Source organism: Hoplias malabaricus, chromosome 4, assembly GCF_029633855.1.
Source record: "Hoplias malabaricus isolate fHopMal1 chromosome 4, fHopMal1.hap1, whole genome shotgun sequence".
In the NCBI taxonomy this organism is placed as follows: Eukaryota; Metazoa; Chordata; class Actinopteri; order Characiformes; family Erythrinidae; genus Hoplias; species Hoplias malabaricus.
In genome coordinates, this window is record NC_089803.1 from 69782070 (window position 1) to 69801711 (window position 19642).

General features: G+C 43.5%; 1 protein-coding gene across 1 annotated transcript in view; it reads right to left on the minus strand.

Moving 5' to 3' along the window:
- wnt5b (wingless-type MMTV integration site family, member 5b) overlaps positions 1-19642 on the minus strand; it is a 139553-nt gene that overhangs the window by 118942 nt on the left and 969 nt on the right. The gene's annotated exons all lie outside the window — the stretch shown is intronic.

The following is a 19642-nucleotide window of genomic DNA, read 5'->3' on the forward strand; positions in this document are numbered from 1 at the left end:
AGAGAGAGAGAGAGAGGACTCTATCATTCAGGATAGAGACAGTTTATTTGTTCACTCATTTACAGACACTTGGGCTTCATAAACACATTAGACTGGTTTCCAGCACACAAACAGACTGGAGAGCAACAAACGGTGAGGAAATGTCTTATATAAAACATTCCAGAACGTCTTGTGTACTGCACCAATCTAAATTCGTTTAAACTTTCTTGATTTCTTGTTTTTTTTTTTTTTTTTTTCTAAAGCAGAGATTTCAGCTCCAACAAGGTCTCAGCTCGTGAGTCTGGAGAACTCTCTCAGGGGATACTTCTCAGTAAGTTGCTTGAAAGAAGCCGAAGAGTGTGCAACATCGCATCAAAGCAAATGGAGCTCATTTCTAAAAAAGAAAAATCAAAGACTGATAATTTGTTTGTGTTATTTCACTATATTGAAATACATCACCAAATCCACCCTGAGAACTTGGACACCCTTAATCACACGCAACGGCACCAGCCTGAGAGAGCTGTCACAAACGCAACACTACTGGACAGTCCAACACCCCAGAGGAGTGTCAGTTGTCCACATCTGCCATGTAACTCATACTGGCCAGCACTGTGCTTGTTTGATAGGAGAGAGGGGCCTTCCTAACCACCCAGAGAGCGAGACCAGACTCCCTCGTGGTGCTTTTCCACTGCATGGGATTGGCTCGAGTCGCTTTTAACTGGTTGCTTTTCCACTAGCACAGCTCCCCGGCAAAATGGAGCAGGTGATTTCTCAAAACCCAGTCTCTAACGAGAACCACGGCCTTTGAAATCCACAACAACTCCGACGTTAAAGTTATGCGCTGTTTACTCATTGTGTATTCGTGTGTTGTTTTTGTTTTTTGGACTGAACACGGTTCCGCGCTCCAGTTCTCACATATTTCCTTGTCGCACGTTCAACTTGTGCTGGAGATTTTCATCAGACACTGACCCAAGGAGCGTTTGAACCTCTTCAAAACCCCTTGGGGTAATGTTACGAGATGCTGTTGTGATTCACATAAAAACAAATGTGAAATCTGCTGTAACTTCAGAGATTTGTGCTGGAGCTCTGCATTTTGTGGTGATTGACACGTCTCTTTGGCCAATCAGTGCTCTGCAGCGTTTACACGATTAGTACCTACCCAGCTCATTTGGAACCGTAAGTGAGCAGGGACTAAAGAAGATTTGGCCAGTGGAAGAGCTAAAGAGCCGAGCCGAATAGGTTCCATTTGGCCAGTGGAAAAGTGCCATTGGACCTGTGGCCTTAGATGACATTACAGGGGATTGAAGCATCTCTTGATGATAGGACCAGTGCTGATGTATTCACTGTGTTGATGTCTAGAAATACATGCTCAAAACAATCTCCACGACGGAGCTGTGGCCGTCCTCCATACAGCACTGTTCAGGTAGGAACGTCAGTCACAGCGCTGGCCCCAGGGCCCGTGAGCTTCTCCACAGTATCAAGGTCTTAGTGGAGTTTCTGCCTCAGTGGCTGTCATCTTTGATCTGCCTGGCCTCCTGACAAACATTCTCTACCTCACTAATCCACATTAATGGCCGGGTAAGATTCCATCTTTTCATTGTGGTGGCGGGAGCGGCAGAAAGTGAGGAGCGGATGAGTGAGGGGAGGTGGTGAGAACCGGCTACAGAGAGAGAGAGAGAGAGAGAGAGAGAGAGAGAGAGAGAAGTAAAAGAGAGAGTGAGAAAAGAAGAAGGGTAAGAGATGGTGACAAACCAAAATATAAAAGTAACCTGCCTCTTTTTGTCTTTTCGAAGCCACCTCAAAATCTCAGAATGGCTGTGTGGATGTGGTGAAAGGGGCATGTTTCAGAAAACTAGCTCACAATGAGGGGTAATCAGCCGTGAAATGTGCCCAAGGCAAGAGCTTTAGGCCTTAACTGTATTCCTCAGAGAGAGAGAGAGAGAGAGAGAGAGAGGGAGAGAGAGAGAGAGAGAGAAAGAGAAAACACAGGGGATTAGAAATGTCATAAGTACAAGCAAGAAAATAACAAGATGTGTACTGCTATGACGAAGCTACTGTGAGGAAGCAAAGATGGAAAACAGGGGCATAAGCAACGGAGGGAAAGAGTGCAAAAAAAAAAAACACGGCGAACAGCAGACAATCCTCATGTCAGAAAGTTAGTGTGGCAATAGGGGATTTGACGCAGAACACACATTTGGGGTTTATTGAGTAAAATCGAGAGCTGGCGCGAGTGCATGTTTGCGTGTGCGGTTGTGTGTGGCTGCGAGGGTCCGCGGGGAATGCTGTAATAAAAGCCGTAAGGTTGTAGCGCTGGAGTTCGAAGCCTGCTGCTGAAGAAAGCATTGGAACAAAGCACCCTCTGCCACTCACTCAAAACATCCTGCAGCCCCCATACAACCGGCCTGATTCTGTCGATTCTGTGAATGAGAACAGGCCGCACGCCGAGGCCCCCTGCCTGAGCTTTTCTACCCAGGAGTTCTGAGTCTGCTTATACTTTTCAACTCCGAGATGTAGATCACTCTATTACACACACAGCCCCTCTGCAGTAAAGTACAGACTAGCTTCATGTTGAACTGTTTTCTAGCCAAGCTACTTATGTTAAAAATGGTCAGACGTAGCAAATAAACAAACCTCCTTCGTATGAAATACGTAACTGAAGCTGCTTGTAAACTTGCTTTAATGTTAACATATAAAACCTTAATGTATTTCTATTTTAATCAGCATTTCCCTAGGCTAACATTTATTAACTTTGTTTATCATTTCTCATTTTTGTTGCTTAGCTCTTAAAAAAATACTTTCCTCTTTATTAACTTTTAATCGTATCTTCACTTTCAATTTAAATTATGATTTTAATTGTGGGTAAAACTATTAAAGTTGCATTTATGTGTAAAATGTGCTTTACAAATTAAAGATAATTAATAATAATTACAATATAATTATTGTTGTTATTATTAGTACTGTTAGTGGAATTAGCCTCATAGCTCCGGCACAATTACTATTAAGGACAATCAAGCAAGAGATTACATATGCATGCATTATGTACAATTATGTATCTAACATGTCTTACGCAAGTTATATATATATATATATAAGTAAGACATGTTAGATACATAGCCTCACTTAACAAACTAACATGAATAAAGGCAACTGGGTTGTGATATTTTAGGCAGTTTTCACAGTGCTATTTCCCTGTATATCCATCCATCCATTATCTGTAACCGCTTATCCAACTTAGGGTCGCGGGGGGTCCAGAGCCTACCTGGAATCATCGGGCGCAAGGCGGGAATACACCCTGGATGGGGGCGCCAGTCCTTCACAGGGCAACACAGACACACACACTTTTTGGACCGTGGTAGGAAACCGGAGCACCCGGAGGAAACCCACGCAGACACAGGGACAACACACCACACTCCTCACAGACAGTCACCCGGAGCGGGAATCGAACCCACAACCTCCAGGCCCCTGGAGCTGTGTGACTGCGACACCTACCTGCTGCGCCACCTTGCCGCCCGTTACATGACAATAACCCACAAACTCTGTGGCCTCACTTTATGCCACAGCACCAGTGACTACATATTACTGACTAAATAAATGTTTTCTGGAGAATTAAGACCATTAACCTAACTACATTTCTATTTACTAAACTAATAATGTATAAAGGCACTTCATTTTCTGTTCTCACCCTTTGGATTTAAAGGTCAGTTAAGCATGTCAGAATGTGGTATGTGATGGGGAACATGATGCCCCTTGTGGAAGGGAGGTAGAAGTGTGCCAAAAAAATAAAAGGACAACTCCAACAGTTGTAATCAATGATAAAATGAAGTCTAAGGGCAAAACGTTGTCAACATGTGAGTCTGCTCCTTGTGAGCTTGCCAAGTGTTTTTTACTAAAATAAATCTTGACGACTTACAGAGTGGGCCATTTATATGGATACACCTTAATAAAATGGGAATGGCTGGTGATATTAACTTCCTGTTTGTGGAACATTAGTATATGGGAGGGGTGAAACTTTTCAAGATGGGTGGTGACCATGGTGGCCATTTTGAAGTCGGCAATTTTGGATCCAACTTTTGTTTTTTCAGTGGGAAGAGGGTCATGTGACACATCAAACTTATTGGGAATTTCACATGAAAAACAATGGTGTGCTTCATTTTAATGTAACTTTATTCTTTCATGAGTTATTTACAAGTTTCTGACCACTTATAAAATGTGTTCAAAGTGCTGCCCATTGTGTTGGATTGTCAATGCAACCCTCTTCTCCCACTCTTCACACACTGATAGCAACACCGCAGGAGAAATGCTAGCACAGGCTTCCAGTATCCGTAGTTTCACACCATTGTTTTTCTTGTGAAATTCCCAATAAGTTCCCATTGAAAAAACAAAAGTCGGATCCAAAATGGCTGACTTCAAAATGGCCACCATGGTCACCACCCATCTTGAAAAGCCCCCCCCTCCCAAATACTAATGTGCCACAAACAGGAAGTTAATATCACCAACCATTCCCATTTTATTAAGGTGTATCCATATAAATGGCCCACCCTGTAGTTATGAGAGTGTGGAATTTTTCTTGATTTTGAGAAATGTCTTTAAGTTTATGCACCAGAAAACAACTGATATATTTACATTTTTGGCACACACTCTTAAGTCACTCCAGAGTGACTTACAAAGTTACTGGTATTACACGTAGACCAAAGCAATGTTAGTAGTCTTGCCCAAGGACTCGGTGTAGCACAGACTGGTTGCCTAGACCTGGAATCGAACTCAGGTCTCTCACATGGGAGTCAATGGTGTACCACACCAACCACTATCAGTGGCTTTTTATTGTTAAACCAACAATTGATCCCTTCTTCGCAGAAGTGATAGGGAAATACATTTCCTTATTAGAGTTTGTTAAAGTAGGACACAATGGGAACTGCTTTGTAGAATGAATAAACTTAGCCTACATCTCTTTTGTGTTCGAATGACAGTCTAGCACTTGTAAATCATATCATGCATGTTTTACTGGTACATGGATTTGCATTTTCAGTTCCCATTAGTATAGAAAATGTGATATGTGATATTTACAACAAAGATATGTGACTATGCCACATATAGGAGTGATCTAGCATAGCTAGGATAATAGCTATATTAGTCTAATACCTCTAGTCTCAAACTAAGTGGCCAGACAAGTCTGTTCGAGATTCCCCAATAGCAACCCAGCTTACATGTGTGGAGACAAAGACGTGACGATTTGACATGATTCCGACTAAGGCACCATAACATGTTTGCTACATACGTGCAAAACTAAAGAGGTAAACATTAGACACATGCTATGCCTTGGCTGATTAATTACATACTGCATAAAGCTGCATCTTTAATCGCACCAAAAGAACGTGAGAAGTAGTCCTTCACAGCATTCCCCAGGACCAAACACAACAGCGTGCTCAGCGGTGGCCAGGTCATGGCACTCAACGCTGAGAGCACCCTGCACCTGTTTAAAAAGACGACTTTAAGAGAGAAACCCCCCAACCGTACCGCAACGGCTTGCTTCCCAGGACTCCCCTGGCCCTCGCCCCATCACGCTGTTAAATGACTCCATTGAAGTCCTGTTTGCTCAAGTGGGCCAGGCCAATTATCTCCCTGCTTTCAGAGCTCCTAATGACACCAATTAAGGCTGCTGTGAGGGCCGGGGCAGTGGGGTCAGTCGCTTGTAGTGTGTGTGTGTATGTGTGTATGAGAGAGAGAGAGAGAACGTTAGACTAAAATGTGAGGAGAAATGTGTAAGAAGGATTGTGCTAAAGAGACTTTGTGAGAGGGCAAGAGACGAGAACGGGGGGTGGGGGGTGTAAATGTGTGTGTGTGTGTGTGTGCACTCAGTTGGCTCAACAGGGATTTACTTGGCTATTATACTAGTCTATTACCGCCGCTCTGTTAGTGCCTTCACAATCTCCTTAGCTCACACTCTAACCCCTATACTCGCTCAATGGGTGTAAATGCAGGCTGTGGTTATGCCCTCCCTTCCCCCTGGAGCTCCATACACTGCTCTGAGCTCACATAGCTGTCAAAATGCAGGCCCATTGCCCATAGAGCACCTCCAGTAGAAATGGAGCAGTGCCAAATGTGCAAAAGAACATGCCACAGTGATTATGTGCAACTTATGCAGGCAGCCAGTGTAATCACACCACTAAGATACGGACAGAGATTCATGAGTAAAACAACCAGAGCTATAGATGCACACAAAGCTAAAGTAAAGCTCGTATACACAAACATACGTTTGTTCTGAACCCCTAAACTATAAGGATGCACACTTAAAAATAATGGCTCTACATGGGTCCTTTAGTAAAGGAAATGGTTCTGTATAGAATCCTGAACACTGGAAGAACCTTTTTGCATGAGTAAAGGGGCGTTCAGATTGATGGAGAATACAGCACCTTTTAGAAAAGGGTTCTATATGGCACCAAATAATGGTTCCTCAACTGTTACAGTGAAAAACCCCTTTGTAAAAGGTGCTGTATAGAACCATTAAAAGCACATTCTCCATCGATCTGAAGAACACCCTTATGATGCAAAGAACAGCTTTAATCATGCAAACATTTTTCCAAGTGTTCCGAGTTCTTTACAGAACCATTTCCTTTATTAAAGAACCCTTGTAGGACCATCATTTAGTGTGACAAAGAATATTTCGAGAATTAAATTCTTCCTTAAATTTAATATGTTGTTTTTGTTTCTTTCTTAAATTGCAGCATTACATTTAAATCTCTAAATATTGTTTTGAATCTTTATTCTTTTGGGCCTGCTTATGTTTGTACTGGTGGACACAGAAGAAAAAAAAACGCTTGTGAGTTAAAGTCAAAGCACGTGCTTTTATTTTAATGGATACAGATCAAGTGTTTTACTGAAGTGGACTTTGCCTTTGCCCCTCTGGGCTGTAGGATTGAGGCTGTGGGTCAAATTACACAACATAGAAATACATGTTACCACTTGGACAAATCCTTAAAAATAATAAAATGACCTATCATAGTTATGCAGATGACACATAGTCCCATTAACACTGTCTGCAACTGCCTGGAATAACTGGATGAGGGACAGTTTCCTTCAACTAAACAAAGATAAAACAGAAGTGATTGTGTTTGTCAGCAAGGAGCAAAGACTTGAGGTCACTATTCAGCTCAGAGCTCTAAAGACTAAAGGCCAGGTCAGAAATCTTGGCGTAATCTAGGACTCAGATCTCAACTTTAACGACCAAATAAAGGCAATAACAAAATCTGTGTTTTACCACCTCAAGAACATATCAAAATTCAAAGGGTGTGTGTCTCAACCAGACTTTCACCTCTAGCAGCTGGACTAATGCAAAGGTCTCCTTACAGGACTCCCCCAGTCCACAGTCAGGCAGCTGCAGCTCATTCAACATGCAGCAGCTAGAACTCTTACCAGAACCAAGAGAACCGAGAACAACACTCCTGTCCTCAGGTCACTGCACTGGCCCCAGATTAAACACAGAATTGAATTTAAAGTGCTATTAATTGTTTATAAATCTATAAACTGCCTCGGACCAAAATCTATTTCAGATCTGTTTGAAGTGTATGAACCCAGTGGCCCCTCAGATCACTCAGGACTGGTTACCTAGTGGTGCCACGGGTCAGAACCACACAGGGGGAGGCAGCCTTCAGTCACTATGCTCCCTGCACCTGGAACAGACATCAGATGTGCCCCAAATATTACTTCATTAGTTAATACACAGCACATAACTGATGTCTGAGAAAGAGAAAGTTCTCATTTACTACAGTCTTAGATGACTAACAAAACCACTGTGGTTTTCAAACCTTCCCTGCGCCCCTGGCATTCCTACGGAGGCAGTATCAAATCACTCGGCATTACCGATCGCTATCTAACTGTGAAAGAAGGAAATTCTGATTAGCCCTCCACACAACGGCGTACATATGTCATACCTGGCACAGTCTCCACAAAGCTGTCCATCAAACAGGGGAGTTTCACTAAAGCCTGCAACAAAAACAACTAGGCAACTCCTGAAGCGTAAAGCTCCTCGATGGAGCACAATTTTCACACTTTTACAAGCGCTGCTTAACAGATTAATGCAGCCTGGGCTTCGTTAAAGAGAAGCAAGGGAGCAAACACGCATACACACATTAACAGCTGGCCAGAAGAGGCATTTACAGCTGTGTTTACACTGGGCTGGAGCCATAAAATACTGACAATGAGCTACAGATGAGAGAGAGAGAGAACATATATGTGATTGTAAGTGGCTAGTCCAGACAACGCATGTAACTGAATAGGTAAAACTACACAGTTAAACCTCTCCTAATTTATAGAAACCTGAGTTGTGGCTTGTAACACCATTCCCTTGCCTCAGTAACTAGGTTAACGCTTGTATTATACCTTCACCAACTTTACAAATGACATAGACAGGTATTCGTCAGAGGATAAACCTAATGCTCACTCACACAATTAGCAAATGTGTCAAATACAAAGATACTGTCTACAGAGCCATGTATTTATACATTTATATATATAACCATGGGAACATTACATTTGTGGTAAAAGTAGTTTAAAGCATTATGGATTTATCTTAAACTATTTCCCCTTCATGGGCGGCACGGTGGCGCAGCAGGTAGGTGTCGCAGTCACACAGCTCCAGGGGCCTGGAGGTTGTGGGTTCGATTCCCGCTCTGGGTGACTGTCTGTGAGGAGTGTGGTGTGTTCTCTCTGTGTCTGTGTGGGTTTCCTCCGGGTGACTGTCTGTGAGGAGTGTGGTGTGTTCTCCCTGTGTCTGCGTGGGTTTCCTCTGGGTGCTCCGGTTTCCTCCCTCAGTCCAAAAACACACGTTGGTAGGTGGATTGGCTCGGGTGACTCAAAAGTGTCCGTAGGTGTGAGTGAATGTGTGTGTGTGTCTGTGTTGCCCTGTAAAGGACTGGCACCACCCCCAGGGTGTATTCCCGCCTTGTGCCCAATGATTCCAGGTAGGCTCTGGACCCACCGCGACCCTGAAATGGATAAGGGTTACAGATAATGAATGAATGAATGAATATTTCCCCTGTCTGAAAACATGTGAGAAATGTGAGTAAAAACTAATTCATATTTAAACAAGATACATATAACCCTCTGAGCTTTTTACTGATTTGTTAATACCACATGTTGTTAGCTTCCTTGGTTTCCCCTGTAATTCTTACAGATAAGATTAAGCTACAGATGTTAATCCTAATGCTGTAAGCGACGGGTAAAAATGTTGGTAATAATAATGCAGGGTAATGTCAGGAATCAAACACAACTTCAAACACACAACAGTCATTCTATCAATCAGAGTCAATGCAGTGGTACAGTGGTTATACAGCTAAGTGGGACTTCTCTTAACCTGCATCAGCATGGTTATAGAAACTAAATGAATTAAAAAGAAAGTAAATGTGAGTTTTGGGAGATTGCTGCAGACGACATGCAAAGGACAACTGATGAAACAGAAAAATTCACAAATGCTCAAAAATATATGGCCCACCCACGCAGACACAGGGAGAACACACCACACTCCTCACAGACAGTCACCCGGAGGAAACCCACGCAGACACGGGGAGAACACATGAAATGTTGTGTAAAGTGCAGACCAACAAAAGGACCATATTTGGCTCCTTTTCCAATGACACTGGGGAATGTAACCGTGTGAGGTACAGTGTCAGTAAACTGAGTGTCTGGTGTGTGTGAGAAAAGATGCCAATGACAGCTACTGTGTCCATCACTCTTTTTTACCTGAAAGATTACAACTCTGCGCGCTCCCGAACAAGCTGCTCCATGTGTAAATGGTGGTTATTAAGGTAATTGTAGAGACAGAAGTGTCGGCTCTCTGGTTTCCTCTCACGGAGACATGTGAAAAGGCTGTATGCTTTAAGTGGACAGACCCAGGACATGCTCCAGCAGCGCTAAACACTAACATACCAGCATTCTCTCACGCCTGAACATACACCGCTCAGCTGACCATTTTTCATCCATGTGCCAAAGCCATCACTGAGACAATTAAATACAGTCATGGCTGCTTGAGTGCTAAATACAGCCAAGGGGCCATAGATTGATCCTTAGTTTCACCATCTCTGTCATTCTGCTGATGAATTAGTGAGAAGCTGCTGATTGACGAGCATATGGTACAAATGTTTTCGCTCTATATAACATAGCGCCTGCTCAACCACTCAAACAGCTGCAAAACCTTTAAAGGAGTCCTTGGTATCCACAACTGAACCTGAAATCTTGATCTGAAATTAATCTGATCAGAAAAAATAATATTCGTGATGCGGTTCTGCTGGGTTTAGACATAGATTTTCAAAATGAGGTTGGGTTCAGGGTTCACATTCAGGTTCTTACAGCTGATATTCACAGCTTTAATATGAATTTAATTCACATTTATCCTTTTCTTTCTCTCTACTTTTAATAGTTTTTACCAGGTTTCATGAAATCACTCATGAAGGATGACAGTGAATGATTTGAGGAGAACAATTTGAAATGGTTCACAGTAAAGAAAACACAGGAAATGACCAACAATGAAGCACTAAATATTCCAAATTTAACCTGTTGTTGATTTCAGACGGACTTTTGTTTGGGTAAAGCTAGGTTTCCAAATGTTCTTGGAGCAATGCCATAAAGAACCATTTTTGTTTAAGAGATGCATGAGTGTGAAGAACCTTTTAAAGGCTAAGCAGCAGCTCTATGAAAGTGTCAAACAAATAAATACAGTGGAATTTGAGTTCCTAACTTGTGTTTATTGAGAGTCAGAAAACATGTTATTTCTTACTAATTGAAGGAATAAGGTTTAAAAGACCGTTGGTCCCCCGCCCCCCCACCCCCAACGGTGTTGGGAAACTCCAATAGGCGTCTTGTCTGTGACGTAGATGGTGGACAACACTCTAGAAGCTGCACTTAATTTAATGCAAAATGAGGAAAAGGTGTGTTGTTTTTGGCTGCAATCATTCAATGTACAGTGGGACATCTGTGCACAAATGGCCCAAAGATCCCAAAATATCCAGAAAATGGACTAAATTTGTCCACTTTAAACGGGCACTTTGGAAAGGACCATCCGCTCACTCCGTTATCTGTAGCTCATTTCACTGGCGCTTTTCCAACAATATGGGCATGTAAGGACACCAACGAAAGGTGTTCAAGAGCCTCTGTAACATGGAGGTAAACAGGGTAAGGACACTCACTTCGCCTGTTTTAGTTGGTGTTAGTTAACGTTAGCTTGACTCGCTAAACTCGGTGGCTCAGATTATACTCGGCTACGTAGCTGCATTACGGAGGTTTATAGTGTCGGATGAATTAGAGTTCGACTTCGATCACATTTACAAGAATAACGGTACCTCTACATTTGAGTTTAGCTTATTGCTAGGCTATTGTCATGAATAATGTTGGTTATTTAGCTAGATACTGTCATAACAGTCAGTCATAACGGTGTTTTACCGCGGCGTTGTTCAGCTGTTGTCCACCAGTGACGTCACGGTCGAGTTCAAGAATTTCCGTAGTGAGCTCGGGTTTTGCCGTTGATTTAATAAAATTGTCAGTTTTAAAGCAAATTAAGCTGCTATTTTCATTTTAATTCATACTTATATCTGTCAGTAACTAAAATAATGTAAAATATTCATGGAGGTCCATTAAGTGGTGCTTAGCCTTTAAACTTTTAAAAATCCGTCACTCGGTCAAGTTTCTTTACCAATTTAACTATATTAGCAAAAAATAGTTCTTCATGGAACCAAAAGTGGTTCTTCTATAGCATCGCTCAAAGAACCTTATCCAGCACTTTTATTTTTAAGCGTGTAAATCGAAATATGTCAGAGTACCATCAAACATTTCTCTCTGAATACCAATGCACCCAAAAGGATCATCTGGACTATAGTCAGGTAAAATTCATCCAAACTCGACTGTACCCAGACCGCAGACACATTAGATCCAAATTTGTCTGACCTTTGGCACTTATGGCTCAGTTACGGCTCTGGCAAGCATTGTGTGGGTTAGACATAGACCAAAAGTCATGAGCTGGGATTGACCTGGGTTACAGAAAGTGTTGAAGAGGGACAAAACTGTTGACTTAGGCCAGATTTGGTCCAGAACACACCCGATGTTTGTCCCATATAAGGTAGAACTCTGGCTGAATTGGGGCAGCCAGACTCACCCGGAGTCAACAGTGTCATTCAAGGGCAAATGTGGGTCTTAAGAGAAGTGCAGATGTGCCGTATTTGGGCCAAACTTCCATTGCTATCAGTGTAGCCAGATAAAAGTAAACCAAACTTGACTGTAGCCAGATAAAACGAATCCAAACACAACTGTAGCCAGATAAAATGAATTCCACCTTGATTCTAGTCCAATAAAATGAATCCAGACTCAACTGTAGTCCAGTTAAACTCATCCAAACTCGACTGCAGCATGAAAAAAAAGTTCAGTTTGAACCAGAAAAACATTGCCTGTGCTCGACTGCAGTCCCTCAAAATTCCGTGAGCCTCACTGTAGCCACACAAACGTGACTTTGGCCCGAAATAAAATGACGTCTAGAACCAGCCACTATATCTCCTTTCAGATCAATGTTTCAGACGTGATTAGTGCTCTAACCCCTGGCCTGCAGTCACAGGGCTAATTCATAATCTCCCACACATGGTTGTGACCCCTGCCCCTGCAGTTTTCACGCAGCTCTCAGGCCCCAGGCTGTGGTGTCTGTCTGTCAGTGCTGAGATAACAGGGCTTGTCTGCAGGTCTCTGTCCATCACAGGGGCTCCATAAAAGGCCTGCCACTTCCACATGAACATCCACTGCCAAATTTATACTGCACAGACACACCACTCTTCTTTCACAACTTGTTGCTGGGTGTTGAATAGTTATTTATGGGGTTTAAAAGTTCGTAGACTTCCGCGCTCATTAGTGATTGCACTTATTATAAGGTGCACCCATTTGCTTTGTGTTATCCTCAGAGAAATGTATTCGAGTCTTAGGTCACCAGTCTCAATGCCAAACATGAAAAAGCAGGGTATAAAGCCCACAGCATTGGGCAGCAGAGCAAGGGAGGTGTTCTGTGGAGTCGTAAGCGACTTTCAAATATTTAGGGACGAGTTGGAGTGATGTTAGTGGCCTGGAACTAATCATCCAGCATCAGTAACTGACCTCACCAACGCTCTTTTGGCTTAATGTCTTCAGATCCTCTCAGAAATCTTCAGAACAGAAGAAGCAAAGAGGGAAAGACCCTACAGTCTATACACGGTGATACACTCTATAACTTCAGCAGAGAACAAACGATCATTGCCCTTCAGTGGTATCAGAGAGGCAGGAGGGGGTTTTGAAGATGACCTTCTGCTTGTGAAAGGTGTCTCAGATTAACACTGTGATGTGGCACATTGTGGATGCTTTCATGGAGCGTCTTGTTCGTGCTGCGGCCGCACAGATAGAGGACAATGTGTTCTCACTGGCAAAGTGAAGTGAGGAAGAGGAGGAGAAAGAAGAGGAGGATTGTTTTCTATCCGTGTGGGGCCTCATACTTTTGCTATTATAACCTTCAAGATCTATTTTTCTTGCATTTCGTGAACAAGACAAAAATTCTGATATTCTCACTCCCTGTATATGTGTGTGTGTGTGTGTGTGTGTGTTCACACACTGCTGTGGGGTGGGAGGTTGGCTCGTGCAGGTGTGCTGTTGACGGTTTTATCTCTCCGAATCAGCTGCTGAGAGGTTTCTCAGAGCGCAGCCAACGTCCACAGCTCCTCATTCCTCCTCAGAAACACAAGCATTTCATTAAATTAATCAATGTCTTAATCGAGCAGTTGCATTCCAGGCTTTCACAGAAACACACCCACACACACCCACAGAGACTGAGTATCAGATGATTTAAATGTATGCCTCATTTATTCAGTTTTGCCAATAACACACTCTTAATAAAGGGCTCCGCGATGCTGGAGCACAGCAGCTTAGAGGTCGGTGTTATTTCAAAGATATTGTTCTGTTACGGCTGGGTTTCATTAGGTGAAAGTGGTACATTTTCGTGCTCTTCTTCACTCAGAGGCTGGAAATTACTCGTTAATTTTATGACTCTGACTCTGAATCTGCTCGCACTGCTCCCATGAACTGATTAAGAGCTTAGAGGAGGTGCTCTTCCTCGCTGAGTGTGTGGGAAAACTCCAGACTTTCCTTTATCCTTTGTTCGAATGCTTTTCACTTTCATGTTTATTTCTATTATATTTTTTATAAAAATTTGGAATAATGGGCGGCACGGTGGTGCAGCAGGTAGGTGTCGCAGTCACACAGCTCCAGGGACCTGGAAGTTGTGGGTTCGATTCCTGCTCCGGGTGACTGTCTGTGAGGAGTGTGGTGTGTTCTCCCTGTGTCTGCGTGGGTTTCCTCCGGGTGACTGTGAGGACTGTGGTGTGTTCTCCCAGTGTCTGCGTGGGTTTCCTCCGGGTGACGGTCTGTGAGGAGTGTGGTGTGTTCTCTCTGTGTCTGCGTTGGTTTCCTCCGAGTGACTGGAGTGAGGAGTGTGGTGTGTTCTCCCTGTGTCTGCGTGGGTTTCCTCCGAGTGACTGTCTGTGAGGACTATGGTCTGTTCTCCCTGTGTCTGCATGGGTTTCCTCTGGGTGACTGTCTGTGAGGAGTGTGGTGTGTTCTCCCTGTGTCTGCGTTGGTTTCCTCCGAGTGACTGTCTGTGAGGACTGTGGTGTGTTCTCCCTGTGTCTACGTGTGTTTCCTCCGGGTGACTGTCTGTGAGGACTGTGGTGTGTTCTCCCTGTGTCTGCGAGTGTTTCCTCCGGGTGACTGTCTGTGAGGACTGTGGTGTGTTATCCCTGTGTCTGCCACCCGGCACAGTTTGGCTTTAACATTAATCAAGCACACCTGATCCAGCTAACGAAGGCCTTCAGAGGCATTAGGATATTAGCACTGGGTGTGTTGGATCTGAGATCTCTTGGAACTGTTTCTCCCAGATACCTCTCCATCAGTGGGATGTTCTTTAAACTTTAGAAAGGTTCTTCGTGCTCAGAAATCTTATTTATTAAAGTGGTTCTCTACAGAAATGTAGAATAATTCCAAGAGTTTTAGGGACCAAATATAGTTCTTTATATCAAAGACTGTACAGTGTTATGTATAGTGTAATATATTTGAAATACACGGAAATGATGTATACTTAAAGAAACACTAGGCAAGATCTGGGATTTTTGCTCCTGAGCTCCCCCTACACCTGCAGAATGTGATTAACACTCACACGACTGTCCTGAAATCAAGGTGGAAGGGAAAGGTCGATGGGGTTGTTTTGTACACACCTCCAAAAATTACATAGTACAGTTTCTGCAGTGGTGAACCTGGGTTAACCACAACAGAGGCTCTATTCTCCCTGTTACAGCTGAGTGGAGCATCACAATGATTTTGAAGCTATGGTTCCTCCAGAGGCGGATGGAAGCTCAATTTCGGCCTACATCATAAAATGTGTGGGTTTATTTATACGTAAATTCTACCCTCTGTTCCTTTTTAAGAAAATGATCTGTGACCCTGTCGTACCAACAAGGCGTCTTTTCCAGGGACTTGACTAGTGTCCTCTCAATGGCCAGCAGAGCTAGGCTGCTTAAACGGCCTTGGCCCATGTGAAGTGTGTCCGCCTGTGCTCCCACGGATCTTTACACCAAAGGATCGCTGATTCGCTCATTTCGCTGTCAATCAAAAAGGGATTCAGCCTCAGACAGATCATCCAATCATCATGCAGAAGCTGAGCGTCTGGGCCAGCCGAGGCCAGCCCACTGCCCCATAGACCCCCAGAGACGCTGAGCGTCCGATGGGCGGGACAAAGCCCAGCATTTATCCAATGACTCGTCTCGTTTCGCTGCACTTCACTATTGAACTCTGTGGACGCTCAGCGTTTGTTTAAAGCACTGTGAAGCTGTGGGAATGATTGAGAGGAAAGCCGCGTCTTTACCAGTGATAAGAAGCTGATTCTGAACAAAAGTTGAGTGCGTTGTAGTGCATATTTATTCAATGACATGTACACACAACAGTATATATTTGATCACTTATTTTTTGACATTTTAGGGGAAGCTGAGCTACCCTTGCAGTCTTAGAGCAATCGCCTCTGGGTTCCTCAGTTTGCTGATAGATACCAGATGTAGGAACTGTGATTTATAGTAGTTTTATTATCAGAAATTTCTAAATTCTATCTGTTTCATGGAAAGTAAGACACTATTTTACCCAAGTAACTGTATTTGAGAAATTGATTTACACTACTCTACTTGCTCCACGTGCAATTTTAATTTTCCCTTTTACACTTCAAACCTTCACACATTAATAGTTGCATGTAGATGTGTTTAATGACCATCTAAAGTGCTTTTTCACTCTAATACATCCTCCACACTGTTTGTAAAACCAGCCTGCCGAGGAGCACAGTGTTGGCATCTGACGACGGCTCAATCGGAGCAGAAGGGCAAGTCAGGTCTCCACACAGACACAAGGTGGAGGCTGTCAGCTGTCAGTCAGGAATGGGAAATGGATCCGAAGGTCAGGACGTGCCACGGCGCAGACTTGGGGGAGGGCAGAGTAGTGAGCGGAATAGCAAAGTCCTAAAAGCAGGAACGTGAAGGTCAGGATTTCTCCTTAAGTCTGTTTCAAACGCTGTCAGGGACCCTTCTTAACCCAGTCCTGCACAGACTGGCAGTGGCTGAGGGGCAGAAAGAAGGTGGTGTGCCTCTGAGAGGCGTGTGGTGGGGGCAGGATCCTGATCCTAACAATACACTCACACACGTCTAACATTACGCCCTGCAGACACACACTCGGAGGGTAACACCTTTAACGAAGACTGACAGCTTGAGCCGCACAACACAGAAATAAGATCACTAAAATAATGTTGAAATAATGTTGTTGCACACTATTGTATTAATAATGTGGCGTGGTTTAAGGTGGACACATGATTTTAACTCAGTAAGGTGTCTGGGTCTTACCTTTAGATAAATCCCTTGATTCAATTAAAATATCCACAAAACACACAATAAAAAAAATACACTGTTATTGGGTACATTTGGATTGTGCAGCTTTCATATTTTGGCTTTAATTCAATCATCTCCCACACTCACTCACTCACACATCTGTGGACAGCTTCACACACACTCACCCAGTCACTCACACACCTGTAGACAGTTTCATACACTCACCCAGTCACTCACTCACACACACATCTGTGGACAGCTTCACACACACTCACCCAGTCACTCACTCACACATCTGTAGACAGTTTCATACACTCACCCAGTCACTCACTCACACACAGATATGTGGACAGCTTCACACACACTCACCCAGTCACTCACTCACACATCTGTGGACAGTTTCACACACTCACCCAGTCACTCACTCACACATCTGTGGACAACTTCACACACACTCACCCAGTCACTCACTCACTCACACATCTGTGGACAGCTTTACACACACTCACCCAGTCACTCACACACCTGTAGACAGTTTCATACACTCACCCAGTCACTCACTCACACACACATCTGTGGACAGCTTCACACACACTCACCCAGTCACTCACTCACACATCTGTGGACAGTTTCACACACTCACCCAGTCACTCACTCACACATCTGTGGACAGTTTCACACACTCACCCAGTCACTCACTCACACATCTGTGGACAGCTTCACACACACTCACCCAGTCACTCACACACCTGTAGACAGTTTCACACACACTCACCCGGTCACTCACACATGTGTGAACAGTTTCACACACTCACCCAGTCACACTCATCTGTGGACAGTTTCACACACTCACCCAGTCACTCACTCACTCACACCTGTGGACAGTTTCACACTCACCCAGTCACACACACACACCTGTAGACAGTTTCACACACACTCACCCAGTCACTCACATTCATCTGTGGACAGTTTCACACACTCACCCACTCATTCACACGTGTGAACAGTTTCACACACACTAACCCAGTCACTCACTCACTCACACCTGTGGACAGTTTCACACTCACCCAGTCACACACACTTATCTGTAGACAGTTTCACACACACTCACCCAGTCACTCACACTTATCTGTGAACACTTTCACACACTCACCCTGACACCACTGCACCTCTCCTTCATTTCAATACTGTAAGAGCCAGTGTCACAGTAATATTTAATGAGTGCTGTGTTAAAATACAGAACAAATAAAAACATCTATATATCTGCCATAGACCCAACAGGCCTTTACACCTTATACCTCCCCCTGAACATCTCCTACCCACTCTAACAATAACAGTGAGTTCACCAGCGCGGAGTCTGTGACGTGACGCTACGCTCAACTTCACGCACTGATCAATCAACAAGAGAGAAGTATCTCAGAGCGAGAGCTCTATTATTAAACACGTGACAGCAGCATCGCTGTTAAAAATGATGTTTTAACTTAAAAAATTTAAAGGGATGAGGCTGCCCTAACATTTGAGGTTAATTAGATGTTGAATAATTTATTGATGGAGCAAATATAGACCCACACCTCCAAAGAAACTGTGTTTAAAAAAAGGTCTGAGCTTCTGGAATTCACAGCCGAAAATAATAACAGGCCAAAACACAGTGGCAGGGATTGTTCAGAGCATAACTCGGCTCTTAAAAACATTTAGAGACTGGACAGGGCTCAGAAATACTGTGCTTAATGGCGTACTGCACTGTATTCAATTACACACATTATCTACTCAATAGTATTTATAGTAATTTATCTGCACAATGTAGTAATTACACACAAAATATGACAGGTTTTTTGAAGTGTGTGTATAATGTACTAGTGTTTATGACGTGCTACACTGTGGCCACGTTTAGTGTACGCTGCATATGTGGCTCCTCTATATATGAGGTGCCTTTAGCTCAGATTATGGATAAACTTTCCAGGCCGTGGCTTGGTTACACTTCGTGTTTAGCTCTAAGTCATAGACAGATGCTCATCTAAAGTCTTTATATTTTCAAAGCGCTGGGTTTCAGAGACGCAACGGAGATCTAGCACTGACCATGTGACCAGATTAAACCAAATCTGAGCACACTTTTATTATTTCAAAAACCTGAAACGCAGAAATTGAGACGATGTATAGAGTAAATAGCTCCTACGCATTTCTGTTTCATGACCTCTGTTCCGTACCTCATATCAATGTGATATAACGTCGTGTGCACAATTTAGCACATGAAAGAAAAAAAACAATCCCTCCGTTTTATTTGCACCAGTAATGAGATGTGTGTGTGTGTCCAGCAGGGATTAGAACGAGGAGTTGTACGGGGTTCAGAATAACCTTGTCTTTTTGACCTCAGCTCATCAGAGATCGAAGAAGAGTATGGGCTTGGCCTTGGTGTTCTCCTGTGAGCAGGACCTCGGCACAGCTGAACTCAACCCTGAAGTAGTGAAGGCTCTCTCTGCAAAGTCTGGACACTGTAAAAAAAAAAAAGGCCAGAGCCCACATTCTACTTCTGTAACTCCGGCAAAAACACAGCACATGACGACACGGCCCCGTGCAATCGAATCAAAACGGATTACAGCGTATTTAGAAGAACAAAGCATTCATTAAGTAATGACCACAGTGAATCAAACTGACCGCAACCAACGTCATCTACGCCACAGGTTTCTCACAGGCGTCCGGAGCCCGAAGCTGGGCTGAGTTTACCACACGGAGCAGATCAGATACAGGAAAGAGGAGCT